Source organism: Chinchilla lanigera, unplaced genomic scaffold (assembly GCF_000276665.1).
Source record: "Chinchilla lanigera isolate Chin_1 unplaced genomic scaffold, ChiLan1.0 scaffold00050, whole genome shotgun sequence".
NCBI classification, from domain to species: Eukaryota; Metazoa; Chordata; class Mammalia; order Rodentia; family Chinchillidae; genus Chinchilla; species Chinchilla lanigera.
In genome coordinates, this window is record NW_004955451.1 from 5377294 (window position 1) to 5401178 (window position 23885).

General features: G+C 49.5%; 1 protein-coding gene and 1 long non-coding RNA gene across 12 annotated transcripts in view; both read right to left on the bottom strand.

Moving 5' to 3' along the window:
* Msi2 (musashi RNA-binding protein 2) overlaps positions 1–23885 on the bottom strand; it is a 426832-nt gene that overhangs the window by 106286 nt on the left and 296661 nt on the right. The window lies entirely within an intron of this gene.
* Positions 16186–17738, bottom strand: LOC102007612. The gene is made up of 2 exons (XR_262582.1): positions 17629–17738; positions 16186–17501 (listed from the first exon to the last, which is right to left on the bottom strand). It is a non-coding gene; the product is annotated as an uncharacterized LOC102007612 (long non-coding RNA).

The following is a 23885-nucleotide window of genomic DNA, read 5'->3' on the forward strand; positions in this document are numbered from 1 at the left end:
GATGAGGTGGGCAAAGGGGAGAGGACATAAAAAGTACAAGGGGTCGCTTCATCTTGTGACTGCTGTCCTTCTCCTTTCTTAGCTATGTCATTTCCTGTAGCAGCTTCCTTAGCTTAGCTCCAAACACTGTCCTCACGTGGATGAGTCTGAGCCCAAACTCCCTCTCGGGTAGGCAGAGCAGCTACCACGCCATTTTGCTGTGTTGGTTTGGGGCAGCAATAGGCCTTTTATAGTTCTGAATGAGACAGGGTATCGATTAAAACGATGTCTAAGAATGTCTGAGTTCTTCATACAGCCAAGGCAGACTGAGAGGTACTGGAAGGTTCTGTCCCTCGGGATCTCCACCACGAGAAGGCAGAGGGCTTGTCTTTGCTCTCAGCTGCACGAGTGCTTCAGAACTGGCCAGGTGTTGGTCTGGGCCGAGGAAAGGTCCAGAGATGGGCTAGTGACCCACAGTGGTGGCTGCCTGTGCTTAGGCCCTAGGAAAGACGTGTCTCTAAAAACGGTGGGCAGCTCAAGCCACAAGGGCCCCACTCCCACCGCACACAACAGGCTCGGCCTGCCCTGAGCTGAGCACTGGCGTCACTAGTAACTTGAAGCCTTGTGCGGAGATGAACGCTCCCGTCCAGCCCACCCACCCTGGAACAGGATCCAAAAGAGGAACCAATCACCTTAGTCATTTGTCAGAAGGACATTATTTATAGCTCCTGATCCTCGACTGCCTTTTTAAGAAGACTTCTCAGGGCCATTTTTAGAGCACTGTCCTCCCTCCTTGGAAGGCTGAGTGGTGACTGGAAATGGTGGTGCTGAATAGACGTAATTAGAGGTGCCGGGTATGTGACCGTGACCGTGAGGGTTCTTTTCATAATCTAAGCATGTCCCTTTCCCCAGAGCCACTATTTAAATATTTTGTCAACTCCCCACACCAGCAGCAGGCCAACTCTGCTCCCAGCACTCTCGGGAAATGGGAGGCGGGCTGTGATGAGCGATGTCACTCCCATCCCTGCTTCCTTCTCAGCAAAATGTACAAAGATCGGGAAGGGGGCGATGGGAGGGCCCCGTGAGCCGTGTGAGCCGCAACCAGGAGGTACTACAGCCTCCAGAGGCATTCTCGGGAATGCTGACGATTCGCTGACTTAGCTGCCTGTGGACCTGAACGCTTGGACAAAATCCTCAGTGCCCAGGAAAACGGTGCTACTGTTTCACCCCATTAACCCTGACCAAAATTAGGGCTGCTGCTCCCTGGTCAGTGGCAGTTTGGAATGAGAGACTTTGCAACCCCCAGAGACACCTGTGAGATTCCTGCTCCCCAAACCAAAAAGACAGACAGCTTTATCTTACGATGGGCGGGGGCAGGAGCAGCACCCCAGCGTGAGGCTTCGGGGGACAATGAGGCCGTCCTCAGCCACATGCCCTCTGGATACCATTCTTTGAAAACTCAACCTTCAACCTCCCAGAATCTACAGGGAGCAGAAGCAATTTACAGGTAACCTGGGCGGTGCTGCGGTGCTCAGCTGACTCCAAATGTTCAACGGCGGCCAGGAGAGTGAGGCACGGGGCGTGGCCCCCAGAACAGGGCCTGAAGGCTCCATCCCGGCACACTGGGGAGAGTGCCTGCCTGTGCTTTTTCCTGGACTGTCCCTGGTCTCCAGAGAAGTAGGGTGACTGAGTCTGCAGTGAGCTGGAACACACTAGGCAGCGCCTCCTCCCTCTCTGGAAGGACCCCCACCGCCAGCGCAAGCTCCCCTGTGCTCTGCACCTTTAGTCAGCCCGCCCCTCCATGGGGCCTGTCCCTGCCCTGTGGAAGTGGAGGAAATATCCCCAGCACTAGGGCTCTGTGGCACGTCCTCACCGTCGCATTTCTCAGTAAGGCGATGTTGAGGTGTGCTGACGGCTACTCCTTTGGCTTGATTCTCAATTCCTCTGCTCTTCAGCACAGATGTGGGAAGCTAGTACTGGGCACCTTCAATATCCCACCCAAAGAACGCTCTTAGACAAGACCCTCCACCACTTCAAGCCTCACGCTCTCTGTGCGTGAAACAGGGAAACCACAAATGCCACACCCACTCACAAAGTGACTATGACATTCCTGAACACCAAGTAAGAGCCAATATACTGTGCATACAGTTCTTGTGAAGTGTAAATGTAGAAGCTAATTTAATTTCTCGGGACGATCTCAAGCTACCAAAACTGGACAGATGAAAGCACTTTGTGGATAGTAAGACACGATCAACAGAAACAAAAACACAGCTCTGAAGACAAGAGGGTGAACCCACTCACAGTGCTACACACCTCTGCATAGCTGTCACCCCTCCAGAGAGAGCAGCTGAAGCTCACCTAATAGCAAACAGCCAGTTGGTCTGTTTGGGAAATCAGTCACGTGACCTTCGCCCCAGGAGACCGCATGGGCTCTCACTGAGCACAGTGACCAGAATCTGTGATGTCACACGGTATCCTAAACTCCCTCCCGCCCACAGGACCGATGTGGGCAAGGACGTGTTCTGCTTCACAGCCTCACATCTCTCATCTGTCCCCCTCAAGGAAGATGTATTCTTGCATTTCTAACTGATGTCCAAGGGAAATAATTAGATGTCACTACTCCAACATTACAACTTCCCCGCAGATCCTAGAGGAAGGGGAAATGAGTTACGACGAGCAAACCAAGCTAAATACAATTGGTAATTGAAAAAGTGGCCAAGGAAATCAGGAGGGGAAAAGCAAGCAAGCTAGACCTAAACGGATTATCAATCATTTCCTTTTAGGGCAAGCTCTACTGCAACTTAATCAATTGCTATTGCTTCCCAAATTCAATAAGAAAACTGATACTGTGGGGAAGCAGAAGAGGGAAAAAATCCACCCAATTATACCCTCGATGGATACTGGACAATGTCCCCCTATTCATTTCCAATCCAGTTCCAAGCTTATCAGCATAAAAGAAATTGACAAGCAACAAAACTCAGAGAATGTGTTAGCATTCCCACTAAGAGGGCAAAGTCTCCAGGCATCACTGAGACGGGAGTTCAGTAGTCACAACACAAAGTGGTAGGTCTGAGGCTGGAGATCTTGTTCTGATTGCAGAGACAGGGGATTCCAGGTGGGGCTCAAAAGGTAGCTATGTGACCTTGGGACTTCTAAGGACTGAAGATTTGTTGCTATAGCAACATGGCAGGAATAAACACGATCACTCTTCTAGTTAATAAATAGGTACCCCGTACGTACCATGTCCCACGTACTGGGGATGACAAGAGAACAGAACAAGGTCTCCTATCAGTAAGGTCCTCATATAATGGCAGGAGTCAGTGTGAACGACGACAGTGGTATGCTCAAGAGGTTCAAGAGAGAGAGGCTTGCACCTAAAGACCCTCAGGAGTTGGTCAAAGGACAGATGGACGAGGATTCAAAGAGCCTGGTGGCCAAGGAGATGCTGGGGCACAGGATATGCTGAGCAGGAAGCCTAGAGTGTCAGGGATGAGGCTGTAGGAAAGGTTTGGTTAACCAGCACCTTGGACGCCATGCTAGGGCACCTGGACAGAACATATATGAGTCACAGCTCTCAAAGATCCCTCTGAATGGATCAGACAGGGGCAAGTCTGGAGTCCCCAGAGAGCTGCAGAGGTTGCCATGGAGATGTGATGGGTGTGACAGTGGCACATGGCTTTGGATGCAGACGATACAGCAACCCACAGTTGGACAGTACAGACAGGGGCTAGGCCTCTGGTAGCCCTCCAGCGTAGCTGGAGCAGCTGGCTATCTTCCAGCACTCGTCAGTGGGACAAACTGGGGACCTCAGGCTAGCAACTGTGCCTTCCCGTAGCACCCTACTTCTCATTCATGGTCCATAGGGCTTTAAAACATGCATGGGCAACAGAAGCCTTCCCAAGGAGTTTAGCATAATGCCCAAATACTCCGGAAGGGAGAGCAGATGTAGAGAATTCCAGGGGCCCATAGAAGTCTTGCCATGTTTGGGTAAAAGATCCCTGCAGGAGCTGCTCCAGAATGACAATTACAGTGGCAGGAGACCGGGACACCAATGAGTAGGTCTATACACACTGATTTGGCTCATGGACGGAAGTCTAGGCTTCACAGCCACACCTAGGCTCAAATCTTAGTCCGCTACTGCCTGGCTTGCCCTGTGTCAGGGCCAATTCCTGAACCATTGTTTCTTCATATGCAAAATGGGCACAGGGTCAGGATGGAGGAGAAATGAGCTAAAGCAAGTACTCGGCCCACTACCCAGGCATGCAGAGTGTTTTCCAATCAGTCAGTTATCACCTGTCAGTCTTGTGAATAACAATACCGCCCCAGACATACGGCAGGTGTAGAGCATCTCCTCATCCCTTATTCAACACCAAGGAGGCAGGAAATAAGGGCTTTGTGACACTTCCCAAGCAAACACACGCACAGTGACTACTAGCTGAGAAGGAGAAGGGGAAGGTGTCTCAGGACGCTAGGTCCCAGCCTCACCACTGCAACCGGCGGCAGATGCTGGAGGCTCTCACTGATTATGCTGTTCCTTGTCCTCTCGGAGGGTGACTTTGCAAGCAACAAGACTCTCCAGTAATGCTCTGTAAAACTATAAATTTACTTTGAGAGCACCAAGTCTAATTACCTCGCCGAGACTCTCTGCATTTTTAAGAATCGCTTTTTCCCCCCTCCTTAAACTCTTGATCATAAGGACTCTTGTTAGCAATACTCCACGTCCTTCTTGTTTCGGCTGTTGCCGTGGCAACAAAGCAGTGTTTACCAGCCCTTCCAAGCTGGTACATCTTTATTAGCACCCGATCCCATGAGGAGCAGGAAGCAGTGCAGAGGTTTAAAGAGCATTAATCCCCTTAAGCTTTGCAAACCTCTCTAGTTAGGGAGGCCAGAATGGGAGGGGGAGAATGGAGGTCTCTGCCATTTGCAGGGCCCTCCTAGAATCGTTAAGCTTACAAGAAGCACCAGGCAGAAAAAAAAAAAAAAAAAAAACCTTATCTCTCTGGAGCTTCACTTTAAATTTCTTCTCCCCTTGAAAGAGACAAACTTGTGGGCTGCCTCTGCTTCACAAGAAAAGTTTGCAATCCATCCATCACAGAAGGGCCGGCTGCCTTTCTCCGCGCTGCCTCTCTGACCACGGTGCTCTCTCTCTCGATAAACATAGGACTTTCAAAATCTGTTATCTCTTGGCCAGGCGGAGGGACAATCACAAAGGCCCACTGGCTGGCCTGCCCCTGCACCCTCCTCCCTGCCCCTCCGTGAGGAGAACCAACAGATGATTCAGAGGCGAGATAGATTTCCAGTGTATTTAAAAAAAAAATTCAGCCTCACAAAGCAGCTTAAGAAAGTGCCCATCTTCTTAGCCTCTGCCTTCCTTGGAAGGTTTTTCAGTCAGCACCAAGGCAGAAGTGGGAAGGGGGGCGCGGAAGAAAGGGTTTCTTTGCATCATTTAAAAGCAGTTTAATGTCCCATTCCCCCTCCTACCAAATAAACATCTCTTTCATCTTTCACCACAGCCTAGAGAAAAAAAAAAAAATCAAAACTCAGCTAGAGGTCCAGGAAGACCTGTGGCTGAATTTTGAAAAATTACACAAGTGAAAGATGATACACTAACGTTCATCCAAACAGCTTTCAAATGGGCAATTTTGAGCTGGCCGAGGCTTGGCCTCCTTCACGGTCCCCACATCGGCACTCCTGACTGAGTCCAGTTCAATCAGGGTTGCTCAACAGAAGAGCTAGAGCCATTAAGAGCTTGGCCTTGTGCAGTGTGTGTGTGTGTGTGTCTGTCTGTCTGTCTGTCTTGTGCTGGCCAGCAGAACAAATGACAAAAGACCTCATTCCAACCAAATGATTTCTGATCCTTCTTTTCAATACACCAGGTATCTCCCATTGTTTTCACTGGTGCTCAAAATTCTTAACAACAAAACATTCTTAAATCAATGAGATCCCTTTTCTGCTTTTGGTTGGGGAAAAAGTTCATTCAAAGTCCAGTATCAGCCTCTCAAATGATAAGATCCGCTGGCCCCAAACTTGGGACAGTTTGGTCTTTCCGTGATACAAATTCTAGATGGTCCAGGGGTCAGGTGGTTGAGTTATTTATATACGTACCTACTTGTTTTCTGAAAATACTTCATGAGCAATCACACACAAGTCACCCGTGTCAAGGCTCAGGGCCACTGGGTGAGGCTCAGAGGCCAGAGATTCTGAAAGTCAATAATGTTTCTTTACAAACCTGGGGAAACCTGCTAGACCATCGCTAACCTACTGACCTGTTGCTGGGCAACAGGGCCTAAAACAGACTCTCAGGGCTCAGACAGCCCATCAGCCAAGACCTTCAGAGGGAGGCAGAACCTGGTCATTATACCTACTGCTTGGCCCCCTCGCTTCAGGCCTAGACTAGGGAACAAGCGCCCCGAGACAGAAAAGCCAGGGCGTGGGTGCTGTGAGGCAGTGAGGTAGGAGTCTAGCTGGGGGTGCTGGCTGGCCTCCATGCTCAGAGACACAAGCAGGCAGAAAGCCAAGCTCAGTTCCCAAGACCTCTCAGAAAGGGAGTTAGGAATTACAGACCAGTGAACATGACCCAGAGCTTACTGAAACTCTGCCACTCTCCCGTGTGTTGGGTGGTTTACGCAGTGGTAAAGCAGTAAAAACCTCACGGACCAGCTGGTCTGAGGATCCAATGAGAAGCAGGGAGACAGTGCCCCCAGGACTGGGGCAGCTCCGGGCAGAGACCTGCTGAGTGAAGGTCATGAACACTTGGGTCCTCAAGAGCTAGGACGTGGTCCTCTAAGTCCAGGGCACTCTCCATTATGGCCCAGTAATGCTCTAACGCCTCTGAGCAGAAGTCACCCCTTCCAGAAGCCCAAGGGCCGGAAGTCAGCCTTGGCATACAAGAGAAGCCTGGGGCAGGGCATAGCTCTTGCCTGACGCACTCTTTCTACAGGCGCAGTCAGCACACAAACTCGCCTCCATGGACCTGTGCCCCAGGCTAGGCACCCCGTTTCCAGCCTTTGCAAATGTGGGCCCTTATTAATTATTAATTATTAGTTATCCATCGCAGCACCTGCGCCTGCAGGCTCCATGCTCATTGGTCAGAAGGGAGGCAGTGTGGGACCGCTGGTTGCACTGGGGACCAACACAACACAGCAACCCCTACGCCTCTCACACCCGGTTTCTAAGCTTGGCTGAAAACCACTTTCAACCCAATCACCACTATGTCCCAGGCTGCCTGGCTCTGATCAGCAAACCAGAGAAGAGTCCAGCACAGTGCCAGGCAGGAGAGGCAAACCCTCATGTCCTCAGGCTCTGCCCCCAGGAAGGAGGCCTTCCTTAGTCTGAGAGAGAACAGGCTCCCTTCGCCCCCTCCCCTTTTACCTACAGGCACTGCCATCGGGGGTCTTCCGCTCCTTCCCAGTTCCTGGCCTTGCCCAGGAAACTCCAGAGAAGTAGGCTATTATGTGAGTTCCAAGCTATTTGGAAGAAACCAACAAAAATCTTTTCAAAAAATCACCAGGAGAAGTGGTGTATTATTCACCACATTCATGTGAATAATAACCATTCTTTCTCTTTAATCAGCACAACAAACACATTTTCATTGTAGCTTCCAAGGTCACCCCTGCCCTTCCTCAATTCCTACCTTTTATTTTAATAGAAAAAAAAGACTCTTGAAAAGTTCTGTAAGATGAGGCCAGGCAGAAGGTGCAAGACACCTCGAAGCCTGGATTTAACAGGGCCGGAGACAGCGGGACACGCAGGTACGCGCGTGTGTGCTGCTCTTGCACGCTGTCGAACCCTTTTCTGAGCTCTCCTAAGAAGACGGAAACTCTGAGTCTCCTCTGCTTCCTGGGCTGAAAGTTCCCAACATTTCCCAGCCAGCACAGAAATTGGCCAGCCAAAGGGATAGAGACAAGGAAGAGATGAAGAAGAAAGAAGAGTTAATGTGGATTTCTCTGTAACTTCTGACTCTGCCCCCAAAATTACTTTGGAAAAGAAAAGGTAAAAAGAGGCACATGTACACACACAAAAGAAATTAGAGAAAAAGAGACATCGTGTTCTTTCCCTATGACCCCAAAAACCCCAAACCTGTCTATTTTACACAATGAAAAGCACAGTGTGCAAGGAGCAGCTGGCAGCCAACTGAAGCCGGCATTATTTACCCCAGGTTTCCTCCACTAACTCAACTTTACTTCTTAAGCATTTTGCAACAAAGAAGGAAAGGCCCGGAGGGGTGCGTGTGTCAAGGACACCTGCGCTTCTGAAGGTCGCTGGGACGCTGTCCTCTCCAGCTGCCACAGTGAGGCCTTGCCAACCACTGCCTCCTGCCGCCAGCCAGACACCCAATCCTGCTCTGACACGGTGCTGGAAGCCCCTCCCCGCCCGGCAGCACTCGGAAGAGGCATCGTCTGCAGCATTTACCTCCAGGTCTCGGGAGATTTCTCCTAATTGGCTCAGGAAAGCAGCATTCATGGACAAGAGAGGCAGCAGCAGGGGCAGGGGGGGGCGGTTAGGTGGGGGGTGTTGGGGGCCACTTCCCTTCCTCAGGGGTGAAGGCCAGAAAAGATGTTGTGCCGGGCCCAGGACCCACAGCCTCCAAATGCTCTGATACCAGTCCAAGGTCCTCAGCTGACCTCTCTGAAACCAGGGGTGGTCCCGCTAGGGGCCCAATTCAAAGCCTCTCTTGTGAACTCCTACTCAGCGGAGTCCTGGCCATCTGCTAACCTCCAGGCACATGCAGATGCTTTGCCCCTGAGCACAAAAGCAGGAGCTCCCCTGGGTGTTAAGGACCGCCTATCCAACAGTATTCCTAGGCTAACATCCAATCTCCACCTCACACTGCTACGTGACCTCGGGCAAGCTACTTAACCTAAGTGTCAGTCCCGCATCAGGTAAAAGACATGGCTGTACTGCAAACATTACATTCAAGAATGCACCAAAAGCTCAGTAGTGTCTAACAAAGGTTATCATCATCATCCATGCAGTCACTCAGTTAGAACGTAAGATTCATCCAGTTCTTAATTTTCAAAGATGGATGATGGTGGCTCAGGATAGAGGCAAAGGTAGAAAAACGACAGAGTGGAAAGGAGGCAAGTTGCTGTCACAAAGGCGATGAGGAACTACCAGAATTGAAGGTAAAACAAGGCTCCTCCTCCATACACACAGCGAAGGCTTTAATTGCCGGACGGTAGCCCAGGGCAGGCACTGTGCAGTGAAACCTCGCTGCTGAAAAACGGGGGTGAACTTGTTTTCTCAGCCCATAAACACCTCCAGGGTACAGCGCAGGCGAGGATAACGGGCCCTGTCTTAGATGGAGTCATTCACAATTAGGCACCTAAGACACGCTTTTTAACAGCTCTGTCTTTGGGAGAGTGAAAAGTTTGGGGTTTGTGCGTGGGCAGCCACTTCCAGGCCTGGAGAAAATAATTACTGTGAAGTCCAATGACAATTTCGGTTGGAGATGTGTGTGTGTTTAAAGGAACGCGGTAAGAAGTTAAAGGGAACACAGAAATTGCTGAGTGCCTATGTGCTGCTCGTTAAATGTGTTTCTTCTCTTGGGGTGACTCTGGATAGTCCTTGGGGAGAAGGAATGGCCATCCGAGCAGGCAACCCGAGGCCTCTGCTCCCTGCTGAAGAGCAGTTTGTGAGCACACCCTCCCTCCCCGCCCCACCCCCAAAACTTCCTCAGCCTCAGTGTTTACAGCTCACTACACCACAAATCTTTATTTCCCGTCACCCACTGGCCCAAGCTGTCCCCACTCCCTGTTTCTTCCAGACAAGTTAATAAGACGGAAGGCTCCCCAGAGGCCCGGAGCCGGCGAACATTATCACTTGGAAGCTAGGCAGAAATCCTGACACATCGGAAATGACTTCAAGCCTATTAATTACCCTTTCTTCTTTGGCAGATCTTTTGAAAGAAAGCTTGACAAATTGAAAGGAAGGTTAGTGCTGCCTCTCCGCCCCAATTAAGCCCCCACTTCCACCCCAATATCACAAATCTGATTTCTGCTTTTTTTTTAAATCAACTGATTTGCCAGGGCTGTACCTGCCCCTCGTAGCCCCAATTATGATCTGTATGGTCAGGGACCCAGAGGCTGAGCCGGTCTTTATAGGTTAAGCCTTTGAAGTCTGAGAGAGCCAGGGGACCAAAAGAAGTAGGAAGTGGCCAGGGCTCCGGGCCAGGGTCTGTCCTCCAAGGACCTCACAGAGAGCTGAGACACCTCTGTACATGCTCGGGGGAGGATGCTACTGAGTGTGGTGATATGACTGCATCTTTGGGCTCTCTCTTCCCCTTGGCGGTGGATGCAGCGATGCTTTGATTCTTAGAGGCAACATCTTTCATGAAACCTTTTGGGTGAGTCACAACAGAAAAGCTCTGGGGATCCTGCATGCTGGAAAAATTACAGTGCTTTGGGGCCAGTCACCCTGTGTCCAAGTTTCATTGTCTTCTATAACACCAATACTGTACTCCTATTCCTCTTGCAGACACACCCTCCTCAGAGAGATTTATGCAAAAATGGCTGGGTATGTGCACTTGTTGTATATACCTCTTACTGTATATCACCAAATATTGTATTTCACCAAACGGATATCATCAAATGGATTCCAATGGGACTTGCAAACAGAACTTCCTTCTTAAAATCTCTCCCTTCCACCCAATTGGTCCTTAGCCCAAGAACCTAGACTTAGACCTAGTTTCCCCTCCACTCCACCACCTATGTCCAGTCTATGGGAATGTCCTCTGTCACCACCCTCCAAGTGAGTATCCCAAGTCCTACCGCCTCTCCCATCTCCACAAGCCCCCCCTACTTGCACTGCCCTCTGCAGTGGATGTCTGTGGCCTTTCTGCTTCTCAGCATGCATCTTGCCCTCCTTCCTCAGTCTGGGGACCTCTTGAGAGCACAGTCATAGGACTTGCGTGGTGCACCAACCTTTGTGTGCTGGTTCCTGGCTACCTCTCAGCTCACCTCCCTCTTTCCCCCTCCCAGGCCCTGGCCTCCCACGTGTCCTACAACCAACCAATCCCTCCCTGTAAGCTCCTCCCTAAGGGCTCCCCGAAATGCCTCCCACCCTGCAGTTCTCCACCTCCCAACCTCAACGCCCATTCCCGAGTGAGGCCTCTCCTGAGCGCCTACCCAAATGAAGTAGGGTCCAGGCCATGTTGCCAACATTTCCCTGTTTTATCTTCCCAACACTTTGCAGTATATAAAATTACGGGATCTACAGTCCTTCCTTCCAAAGAATAGCACAGTGCCTAGAGCAGAGAGGGGCCCCAGCAAGCACAGGGTATGACTCTACAGTTATGGCAGAAGGGGCATCACTGTCCCGTAGCTAAAGGCTGCATGCTGGCCAGCCTGAAGAAGCCCAAGAGGAGCACTTGTAAGGGTCAGGGCACCCAGTTCACTTCTGGAAACACCAGTTCCAGAACCCACCCATTGCCTGACTGTCCCTGCCAACGAGGAAGAGGGCTTTATCGCTTCTCCACACAGCCTTCCAGGGCCAGCTTCGAATCCCCATGCCTGGCTTTGGCTCTATATTTTTCTGGTGCATTTCCATCAGATCCCATTTTAAACTCAAACAAAATCTTTATGCCATTACTCAGGAAATCATCATTAAATCATTTGTTCGTTTTTATTAGCATTCCAGTAATTAAAGAGAATCATATTTCTGAAATCTTCAGCCGCACTTATCAAAACCCACCCTCCAACCAATCAATTAGTATTACAATAACCGCGTTCCCTTGTTGCCGCTGCTATTAGCATTTTGATTGAATGTCTGTTGAAAAGTGACTGGTAACAGAAGATTGTGTTCAGAAAGTAATGTTTCTTTATTCGTTACCACCGAACCTTGTCTGGTTGTCTCCAGTCTCCACTCAAAAGAGACAAGACAGTTTCCAAAAGCAGTCATTTTGGTGGTGGATTATATTTTCATGAGGTGCGTGATAAATTGGGCATAATCGCTCCAGAATCATCCGTTACACACGGGGGCCTCCCCCGGGCTGTGGCCTCAGCACCCAGCAGCTGCACCTCGGCTGTCGAGCGCTGACGGGATGATGAGTGTCCCTTCTGCTGCCTCGCTCTCCCCCACCCCAATAATCTAGGACCATAAATACCAGGTCGTCACAAATGGCCCTTCAGGCGACTCACATATAATGACGCCTGTGCCAGATCCAACGGTGGCCGCTGTTATTCCCACGGAAGATCATCATCATTATACACCCCCTTCTCTGCCAGGCACTTGGGAAACCTGTTATTCCAACATTCAGAGTTAAGTTCTCCAGTCGTCATAATAATAATAAAAGCAGCAGTCAGTACCGAGATGGGTTAACAAGCTCCATTATGGAAAGAATGGCTGTCTTCTCCAAGTCACAGGAATTAAAGACGAGAGTTCATTAAATCATCGTATTAGAATCTGAACGCCTGCTTCTTCAGACAGCTCTATTTACTGCTGCCACCCGGCCATCACTGATGCCTTTTGTGGATAAATGGAGACCTCTAGACATACAATATGGCCAAACCAGCACAAAAAATTTCCACCTTCCTCTAGTGAGTCAGGCACCATAGCCGACGGAACTAAAGGAGATTCTGTTTTTACTTGTCTGGAACAAAACAGAGCAGGGCACCGGAGAGAGGATGTCCAGAGCTGGGAAGGGCACGTGTGCCAATCTATAAATACAGTAGCTGTCTAACCATGAATATCACAGCTGTCTAAATGCTATCCATCTGTCTGTCCTTCTGTCTGTCCTTCCATGCACCTTGCATCCACCCACCCAGTTCCAACCCACAATAAACTATAACCACGAACTTCATCTCCCATGCAGGTGACCTTGGCCCAATGACCCTTTCACGGTTCCCCAACCTCCCTGCCCACCCCACGGTTGACTATCCAATGGCGAAAGGCATGACAAAGCTATCTTAATGCTCCATTAATTTTTTTCCTTTTAAAAAGGTTTCCAGAATTAAAAAAAAAAAAAAAAGGTGCTATCTGCTTCCTGTAAAATCTTTCTCTAAACTCAAAGTCTCCTTTTTCTCCTCCTCAGCTCTTGTTTCTCCCCTGGCTGCCAGCCAAGATTTTATAATAGTGTCAGGTAGCAATTTCATTTTTAAAATGCTCTTATCAAGGATTTAAGGTGAAAGATAAGAACAGCACAGTAAATCATCATAAAGGAGTGTAGTGTGAGGCATAGTATTTTACAAATCAAAACAGTTAACAAAATGAAAAGGCAAGGACAGGGAAACAAAGTGAGCTTAAGCATGGGCTGCAAGGGGGAGGGTAGAGGCCAAGTTAAATAGAAAGATCATCCTTCAGATTTCCAAGCTCCCTTTGGTAATGGTCTTGGCGTATTTGCTAAGAATTGCACGAACAGCCCAATTTCCATTTTAAAATAGGATGTTTTTAGAAGGCATATATATTGTCAAACCATTACACATACTTAACTGGGGGTTTTCATTGAAGTCATCTGACCCGCAAGCATGTGTTGTTAATATCACTGCTTTATTATTTATCAAATCAATTTCTTCATGGAATGACTAATAACACAACCACAGCTGCTCTCCTCTTCCCTCCCCAGCTGCTACCGCCCTGGCAGCAGCAAGATCTGCTAGGCTACCTGCGGTGTCTTGCTCCCCACACTCTACTAAAGAACCTTGTAAAAGAAAGGAAAAGGGGAGGTGAACAAAGGAGGTGCCATTTACGATCAAGCCACTTTGTAGAAATCACTTATGCTACCCTGGAAAACTTAACAATACTATTAATGACTAGGCTGGGGCATTGGGCTTTATTATACCAGGGGATTTTAATTAGTCCCCAAATCAAGGAACCACAAACCTAAAATAAAATGAGACAGGAACCGGTACCTGTTTTCTTATTTTGATCCTTTACAATGTCTTTGATTCCAGTGTACTTTTTACAACAAACCAAGGACTACATTCAACTTAAATGTGTCCCATGTCCTTCCATCTGGACACACAATCTCTGGTGCGCGCGCGCGCGCGCACACACACACACACACACACACACACACACACACACACTCGGAGCTGGGATGCAACCCCAAAGTGGCAACAAAGCTGACAATACCTGAAAATAAACTCATTATCATGGTGTTCATTCTAAGTATATATGCTCACCAATCCCTTTAGGACCTACCTGCAAATTCACAATAAATAAAAACATGCAATTAGATAATTTCCTGTTTGCCAAAGAATGATTCAATTGTCCATTAAAAATTAGAGTTCTAAAAATAACATAAAGGGACATTATTAGATATTGTGGATACACATATCTCTGTTGTAAAACAGATTAGCATTATGGGCAAAATACAAAGCCTCTTTTGTAAATCTTACTCCTTTTTTTTCCTGTAATGGTAAGACAGAATGGGGGAGGGAACAAATTAAAACATAATTTTCAGACTATGTTTTCTTATTGTCACTCAGAAAAACTGCCAGGTGTTTCCAGCATAGTTTATACACAAATATACTAGCTGAATCAGGAAATTTCTTTCCAGAGCAAATGAATCAACTTAATTAAAAGAAGACTTCAGATGCCAAGACCAGGGATTTTCGATGGGGAGGAAGTTGAGATCTCAATCTGTAGCCAGATACCTTTCCAGATACCCTGCCGCTGAGAGCAAAACACAGAAGCACTCTCAACCCTGGACGGAGCGCTGGCTACAGCACAGCTCCCCAGCCACTAGGGCTGCAACCAGGCACCACGGGTCAGGGCAGGATGGATTTTTAAAAACTAGACCAGTATTTTCAGTCTTTCTTCTCAGTTGGCTTTAAGAGTCCACTACAAAGATGCCAGTGTCATTTTTCCTCTCTTAAGCAAGCAAACAGTCACTGCCATTGGTTTGCTGGGTTCCTTAGGAGGTAGGCCACATGTGGAGGAGAAGTGGCCTTGACCCCAGGGCCCAGACACGGAATAGGACACGGAATAGTCAGCAGCTCTGATTTGGTGGCTTTTATAGTTCAAAGGGTCCTTGGTGATCCTGTGACCCAGGTAGGGGTCCCCAGCCCTGAATGCGCATTGGCACCAGCTTAGGGAATGTTAAAGATGATCAATGCCAAGGTTCCGACAAATACAGTTTGAACAACTCCCCGGGTGATTCTAATAGGCAACCAGGGTTAAAACCACCACCTCAGTTCCAAACTTCTGATGTAACAACCATCACTTATCATGCAGCGCATCTAACACTGCGCTAAGGCGCCAAGCAGGCCTTCCTAACCAACGCTGTCTCTCCACGAGGAAATCAAAACTGGCCACAAGAGTTGAGCGGCTCTGCGTGAAATCTCAATTCCACGTAGAGGAGCGAAAGGGAGAAATGGGACTGTGGGAAGGGCCTGCCTTCGCTGTCCTGTCCAACCGCCTTGGTGACCTTCTGCAAGGTGTTTCTGGCGGGCTCCCCAGGTCCACTGCGGTTCCTACTCACTGAACATGCAGCAGCTGGGTGGGAGGGAGCTCCGGGCTGGCAAGAAACACAAAACAGGGGGCCACTGTTGCTTCTGTGTCTATTCTGAGCCCAGAATGGATGATGTCACCTCCAGCGGCAGTGGGAAGCAGAGTCATGAATCATCCATGAATCGGCCCCGCCCTCGGAGATAATAAATCGGATGTCAGCATTGCACACGTACGCTGCAGAGCTGGTGCGGAGGCGCCTGCTTTGGCTAGGGTGCTGGGATACAGGAACCAACGCTGGACACGTTCAGGGGGAAGGAAGCACTCTCAGTTATTTCCTGGTATAGGACAGCTGGCAAGTTGAGGAACAAACTTCAGGTTTATAGGGAGTGCTCAGAGACACACAACTTTGATCCCTTTAAAATCACAGCAGTTATTTTTATGCACTGCTGGGTTTGCCAACCACACCTGAGGCTTAACAGAAGCGCATCCACATGTGTGCTGTAATTACTCATTACTGCTGTGTCCACCGGCATCCTTACAACCTCAGGCCCGGAGGTGCCGCCACCGTGACCCTCCACCGCATTAGTGTAGTTTAAAACTCGCTCCAGGATTGAATTTGGCAAATGTTCCTGCCTGAAAGGATTTCTGGGACAACATAAAGAAATCAAGAAGTCTATTTGGCAGCTTTTGAAGTTCGCTGTTGTCTTGCTGGGTTTTCTTATTTTTTTTGCCAGGGTGGCAATACAGGCAGGTATGTAAGGATGCCAGCTGTGTGCTGTCACACACAGGGGCTCTCCTAATTTCCTTTTCCTCCTCTTTTTTTTTTTTTTTTGCATTGTTTCTCTCAGTCTCAGTTCTAGAAGCTTCTAGAAGTCTGAAGTCAAGGTGTCTGCAGGGCCTTACTGTCTGTCCCATGCCTCTCTCAGCTTCTGGTGTGGCCAGGAGCGCCATCACTCCAGCCTCTGCCTCCAAGGTCACATGGTCTTTGCTTGGCATCTCTCTTCCTATGTCCCTTCTTAGTGACACCAGTCATCCTGGATTAACCTCCTCAGAAAGACCTCATTTTAACTGGATTCCATCTCCGAGGACCCTATTTCCAAATTAGATAACATTCTAAAGTCCTAAAGGTCAGGACTTCAATTTATCTTTTTGGAAGACTCAATTCAACCCATCCCTCCACTGTAGGAAAGGACAGCTTCTGCCAAGAGCCCAGTGTAATGTTCTTTCCAGTCAGCAAGCTGTGGCCTATGTTCCCCAAGTAAAGACAGCCACAGTACGCTTATTAGTAGTAAAATAACAATAGTTAATAGTGGGCTGATAATAAAGTTAATCTTTGTATGTAGTCTCCTAAACTACACAGTTTCATACATATTACCTAAATTGAATCTTGCAAGTGTAGGAGTTAATAACAACCCTATTGTATAGATGTGAAAACTGAGGTTCAGAGAAGGTTAATAGCTTTTCCAAGCTCACACTGATAAGTGCAATTTGAACCCAGCCGTGTGACTCAAGCCTAAACTCTTACTCCTTTGTCACCCAGTCAGGACACTTGCCCAGCTTAGCGGATGTCAAATGGTGATCTATGCCATAAACAATGCGGACACAGACGAGTTGGCATTTGCCACCCTTTGTAAGGTCCCTACATGTTTACTAACCATGACTTCGAGTAAGAAAATGCTTTTAACTTTTTCCCTTTAATTTCAAAGCACTTTGAACTCCCAGGTCTTCGAAGAACTCAAGCAAATAGGCTTCTTTTTATATACGGGCCAGTCTGGCTATTCTAATAATAGCACATTGCCTGGGAAGAGGAGAAACTACTAAGAAAATCCACATCTATCTCTCTGACTCTTGGTTTATGGAAAAAAACAGAGAGAGGCGACTCCCAGGCACAGGATTCTCATCTGCACATCATCATGTCCTGTTGGTTTGGTCCCCAATGAGGCAGGACGCCTCCCTCCCACGACAAAGCCTGATCCACATGATGTGCACAACCCATAATCACAGCCAACTTTAAATAACGTCAGGAACAAGGTGCAAGCGATAGCATTTATCCTGTGAGGGTGCTGGGATGGGTATTTTTTCTTTTGAAGATTCTCTTTCATGTTGATACACCACTCCAATGACACCACAAACTGGAATGAGTTTTAAAAGCTTACGTTAAAAAGAATATCAGTGTTTGAATCGGTAACAAAACACACATGGTATAAAAATTCAAAAGGCAAACAAGAGGAGAAGAGAAGTTTCCCTCTGTCTCTGCACCTCTGGTCCTTTAGTCCTCTTTCCTAGAAGCAGACTCTTCTTCACGTAGGAACATCTGCATCTGTGAGTGGATGTCCCTGTGTGTGAAACATACTGGCATGTTTCTTATGGCTAGAGACTATGCTGAGCCCTTTAGACTCATTAAATGATGTAAGCCTCAGGCTACCCCAGAGTCAAATAGCAAGATGACAAGTCTTGACTCTCAAGTCACAGAGAGGTTCAGTAACTTGCCCAAGGTCACACAGCTATTAAGTTACAGAGCTTAGTTTCCAACTGCTTGGCTCTTGTGCATGTGCTCCTAGCTACTATGCTATTCTGTTTGTTTCCGTTTATGGGTAACCTTCCAGAAATAGTCTAGGCATGTTTAGCCTATGTGTTATAGGCAAAGGGGAGGGGAAAACACTCATCAAAAAAAATTTTAAAGACTAGAGTCCCCGAATTCAAATTCGCCGGATTTTAGCTTGTATGCCTAAAGACATAAAGCCAAGAGCTATAGGTACCCTGCCATTGCTGGGGCAGTCTGCAAGCTGAGCCCCTGCACTGTTCCAGAGTGGGCACGTGACCTGCATAGGAGAGCAAAGCAAGGCTCAAAGGTATTCAGGCACCTGCCTGAGCTCACACCCACAGGGAAGCTGGGGTCTGAAGCCAGTGGTGACCAACTCTAAGCCTCAGGCCCTTCCCAGCACCCTGTGCGCATACAGAGGTACAGATGGGCTGGCCCCGCCCTCTGACCCTCAGGGCTCACACAGAAGCTCAGGCCCAGAGCTGCATAATTATCAGGGCTCCCCTAGGAACCTAGGTCCCAACAGGGAAGCAGCTGCCCATGGCTTTTGGTGACACCTGACCTAGCCCTTCTACAGCCCCCAAAGGGACACTTTTAATCAAGTCACCAACGCAAAGGCTCCTTTCTCTACAGGCCTCCACACTGCCCTGGCCGAGTTCTTCAAACATGTTTTGAGAGTCAGAGCCTCGGCCTCTATGGGAACAGGACCCAACAAAAGGCGCTTTGTTCCTCTCTACAAAAAACCATTTCTGGGTCAATGAAGTTGCTGACCCTGGGCCCACTGCCTTTCTGCTTCTGTGGGCCACAGCCAGGGGAAGGCAGGAAGACCTATTAGCTCACCACCCTTCTGGTGCCAGCGCTTTTATCCCAAAGGAAAGAAGTTTAAGATTTATACTGCGGCTAAAGAAAACGCAGCTTACCCAGGATGCCAAGTCCCCTGCCTCCCCCGCCACCGCTCTGCAGGCTCCTCTTGGCCCCAGGAACCCCCGGCCCTGGCGCTGTTGCTAGGGAGTTGAGGGCTTTGTATTACTCTGTGTCTACAAAGAAAAGCAGGTGAACAGAAACCAAGTGACTGTGTCGATTAATATCTCAAGAGACAGCGCCGGAATGGGCACTTCCGGAATTGAGTTAACGCAAGGGGAAAAAAAATTAAAGCCCACTCCTGGCTTTCCTGTCAGAAATAAAATTAAGGTCTCGGATCGATGCTGCCAGGGCTGGGGAATCTACAGGAATCTCTAATGGCCTCTTCTACATGTTTTCAAATTTGCATTCCCCTTCAACCCTGCCCTTTTAATTGGTTATTTGCGAGGTCATGTTTGCACCAATTTCTTGGGAAGGCTAATGGTGTTTATTTAACAAGAAAATAAAATGTGCAGACAGCTCTGCGGCTAGTATCTGAGCCACGGCTCAGGGTGTGGGCTGCCGCTCCTTACCCCAGCCCTCCTTTACTCTCCCTGCTGCAAGGTTATGGGGTCTGGGGGTGAAGCCCTGCCAAGTCAAGAGGCCCCGTGCCCATTGCCCCCATGGCCCCAGCATTAATGCACCCAGCAAGGAGACAGAACCTCGTGATCTGAGCCTCCAGAGGAGTGGGAATGGCTGTTCCTCGCGCTATACGAAGTGCGCCCTTAGCCCGCGCCCAGCCTGCACGTAACTCTTCCATCAGTGTCTCTTCAAGTCCAAACACAGCAACTAATGCCCACATCGCTGCTCTCTCCCATACCCCATACTGACCATTTCTCCTTCGATTCCTGGGTGAGCAGTGCCTTTTGTAAGCAGCGGTCCGCACTGACAATGGGGCACTCTGGGAATAGGACAGGATTCACCCCATCCTCATCTAGAACCTGTACCTGCATCAGAAAGCCCAGCTGGTGTGTCTGGGGCCCGCATCATACTATGGACTAGACTGGAAGCTGCGTGAGGGCAAGCCACTTCCTCACCCAGGGGTGAAGGGTGGTCTATGACAGACTGGCTGCTTCCTTGTCAACCCAGATGCAGAACTAGGATCAACATCAATAACGATCAGCTACTGTCTTACAGGTTTTCAATGAACCCATTAGCACATCTCAGACTCGGGGCAGGATTTGATGGGTACTTAACACCATTACCAACTAACACTAAGGATACCAGCAGATCTGAGAGGTGGGAAAACACCATTTCTAGCAAGTCTTGCTCCAGAATCCAAAAGTGAGCACCATGGGCACTGCTATCTCATAGGGTGACACCTAACTGCATCCACCAGCTGAGATGTCACATATCCCTACCACGCTTTCCACCCATCCAACACCCTTCTCTTGAACTTCGCTGTCAGCCACCCTACTTCCTCCAGACCATAAGCCTGCATTTACAGCTAGAAAATCTCAGTCTTTTCCCCTAAGGTAAATAAAATCAGAATGCTAGAATCTCATCAGGAAAAAAACATGCATATATTGTCTTTGACATCTCACACTTACAAATGAGGCAACGCTTTAGAATTTTTTTAATTTAATTTATGCCTTTGTGAAACGCTTTTTAAATGCCTCCCTCATTTTTTGAGAAACAGGTACCAATAAGCAAATAATTACAGCATGATTTTTAATCATCTTTATATAGCATACATAAAAGAGTCAATCTGGACTTCAGAGGTCAATTTCAAAAGTGAGTGTCTGGCAGGTATTCAAGATATTACGGCTGTTTTTTCTCTTTAGAAAAGCATTATCTTCTATCACAGCTTCAGTTACATCTTACTGGCACCATTTTAATAAATAAACTGATTATGCAAATGGTGGAGACCTTAAACTTGGGCCAACTGCTTTTGGGTCTGAGACTCTGAGAAAGCTTCCAGGGAGAAGCCAGGCTTTCAGCGCCACAGCCGTGAGGGAAGTCTGTGGAAAGTTCCTCCCTCTGGCTGGCCCTGTCCATCCTGCACCTCTCCAGCTCTGGATAAGGCACAGCCAGGCTGGGAAAGGACTCCTCTGTCCAAGGGCCGGCTGTGGCTGGTACAGGGGAGGAGCCCTTCTGGGGCACTGGCAGTGTCTGGCGGTTACCCCTCTCCAAAGCCATTAGCATTGTTCTTACTAAGTGACTGCTGACTGTTGGGAGAAGTCATCCATCACGCTAATCTTTATTTTTCTCTCCGTGTGTCCTGTTCCTTTGCCTCTGGCAACGTTCCACAGCAAACAGGCCTGCTGGGTAATGGCAGCCTCAGGGGCGGCCAAGGCCAGCAACCAACCGACCCTCCACAGGCAATGGGCGAAGCTTCACAGACCCCCTGCTCTTCTCCCACAGGGCTCCTGAGCATCCAGCTCTCCTCTGGGGGGACCCAGCAGTGCAGGGTTCAGGAACCTGGGGTCAGGGGGAGGGACGGCTGAGGTTGGTTTCCCTGGAGTGATCTTCACGCTGGGGGCTCCCTTCCTCCAGCAGGAGGTGAGTGTAGAATGTACTGTAGCAACCAACAGGCTCACATTCCACTTTTGCCAACAGGGCTGAGGTGGTGGGACAGTAAAGAGAACGAGCTACTCCATCCTCTCTCCCTTCCCAGCTCTCCATCCTCAGCCTCCTGCCAGCCCAACAGCAAATCACACAGAGCTTCCTCCCTCCAGTCCTCCTCTCCAGCCACACCCTGCGCTCAGCACCCAATGCTGAATTCAAGGGGAAAGCCACAAACTCTCCCTCAAAGATCAGATCCTTTGATGATCAGTCCAGTATTTTTCAGACCAACTCTAACACTACTTAGAGAACAAATGAAATGACGCCAAGAAAACTGGAAAGCCATCGTTCCCTCCTCTCCCCTGGGCCCAAGTCGTCTCCCAGAGGGCCATGGGATGGTGTGTTAGGTAGGGCCAAGGACGGCTCCCAGCTTCTACCAGCAGAAGCAGCTCAGCTCCTTGTCTGGTTTGGGCACTGGCACGTGGCATCCCAGAACTTCACATGACTTAGTTTTTCAATCTGGAAGTGCAAGCACACTATGGTCCAGCGAGAAGGATTGATGGGGAAATGAAGGAAGCACTCAGGCTCTTATACCAAGCTCCCCTGCTTTCACGACTGCCCAGCACCACGTCTACAGGTGAGATGGGCTGTACTCACGCCCCAGCTCTGCATCAACTCCCATGCAAGTCTGGGCAGCTCTGTACCCCACAAAGATGGAGCTGCTCTGTGCAGGCACTGAGCTCACTCAGCTCTTGGGCTGGTAAGTGCTTGGAAGCACTGGCTGCTTCTGCCAAGAAATAGCCTGGTTAGAGAGCCATGAAGCCAGGACACCGGAAACCAGGGTGGGCGCTGTGACAGATGTCCAGACCCCCTACAGGAATGAAGGACGTGTTTCCCGGCTCCTCGGAGTGCTGCTGGGAGACGGTCCTCAGCGGAAGGAAGCCCAGGTCACACCCACATCACAGGTGGGCTGTAGCCAAAGATGATCATGTAGACAGCAAGGACGTCTACTCACCGGGTGACCCACAGGCTGGCTGCACCTGCCACTCACCCTAGCCACGACCATCTCGTAGTAAGCTTCCTGCGGGCCAAGAGGCTTAAGCGCTCACACAGTTGCTTCTGGGGAACGCCACCAGCAGCAACTGCTCACACCTCTTGGGCTGATTTAAAAAAAATTAAAGGAGTTCATTCTCCACAGTCAGATCCATACTTCGAGTCCTGGAGCTCCTCAATCCTAGTCCCTGTATGTTCACAGGGAGACCCCAACATGGTCAGCTAGGTTAGGGAAGGGGTTCCAGGCTGAGCAAAGGGAGCAGCAGCAGCCCCACAAGGGAAGAAGGCCCGCACTCTGAGGCACAGGTAGGGAGACCTGGTACTTGCGGGGTGAGCGTTCCCCCCTATGAGGCACAGCCATAGCCTCAGACAACTCGCAGTCTCTTGTCCCCTGGATTTTCTCCTTTGGTGCAAGTGAGGTCCTTCCTGGTGCTTCTGTGACAAGAGAAGCCAACTGCCATGCAGATGTACTTGAGGGCCATCCCTGTCCCAGTGGGGACCATGGAGAGCAGGGACAGGAGATGGGCAGGAAGGGAGTGAGAGTGGAGAGTGTGCCCGGACCTCTTCTCCTAATGGCTACTGTGGCCTGAAAGCGTCACGAGCCTGACCCACTGGCCATAGAAGGCCAGGTAGGCCCACTTTGTGTAGTTACAGCAGCTGCCTGGCTCTAAAGAGACAGGGCTAGAGGTACCGAGGCTGAGGGCGAATCAGCACCCAGCTGCCCAACAAGGCTGGGTGTGGGGCTTGAGGGAAGGCCCAGCCGTGCTGTGACAGCACCCAGGCTCATGGCTGGGCCCTTTTTAAGAAGAGATCTGGAGGCAGGAGGCAGCCCCTGCCAGAGAGGAGTCTTTGACCTCTGCCATCATAGCACTTTTTTTTGAGAAGATAACCAAGGTCGGGAAGTGAGGAGGGGAAGGAAAGGCTGAGGTGGCAAGGTGGCTGCGGGAGGCTTTTGTTTCCCTGTGCTTAGCACCTGCTTCCAAATGCCACGCAGATGGGGCTGCGTAACACATGCATGATTTTCACTCCTGTAAGTGCCCGGAATTCAAGCACAACCCCAGCTTTGCAACCCAGCTCCAGAGAAATTTCTCCTGGGCTGTTCTGAGGGGTTGAAAATGTCTGGGCCAAACCACACCTACACAGAAAGAAGACTGGGGAGGAGGAAGAGAGGGGAGGCAGATGCCAAGTCCTTCTAGAAACTTCTCAGCATGCTTCCTCCCTGCCTGCCACTCCCTGGCCCACCACTCGTGCTGGCTTCCTGGGTGGGTGGCCACGCAGCGGCTGTGCAAGGCTCTGCTCAGTTTTCAATGCTGTGTGGTCGCCATGAAATTCTTCATCATTTTGGATTAAGAGGCTGCACCCTTCCTCTTCTTCTGGCGCCTCTAACAGTTGCTTCCTGGGGAAGTATTGGCTGTTTCTACCAAGATGCTTCATTGCGGCCTGCTTAGAGAGCCATGAAGCCAGGGGCTGGGGATTTAGCTCAGCGGCAAAGCGCCTGCCTGGCAAGCACAAGGTC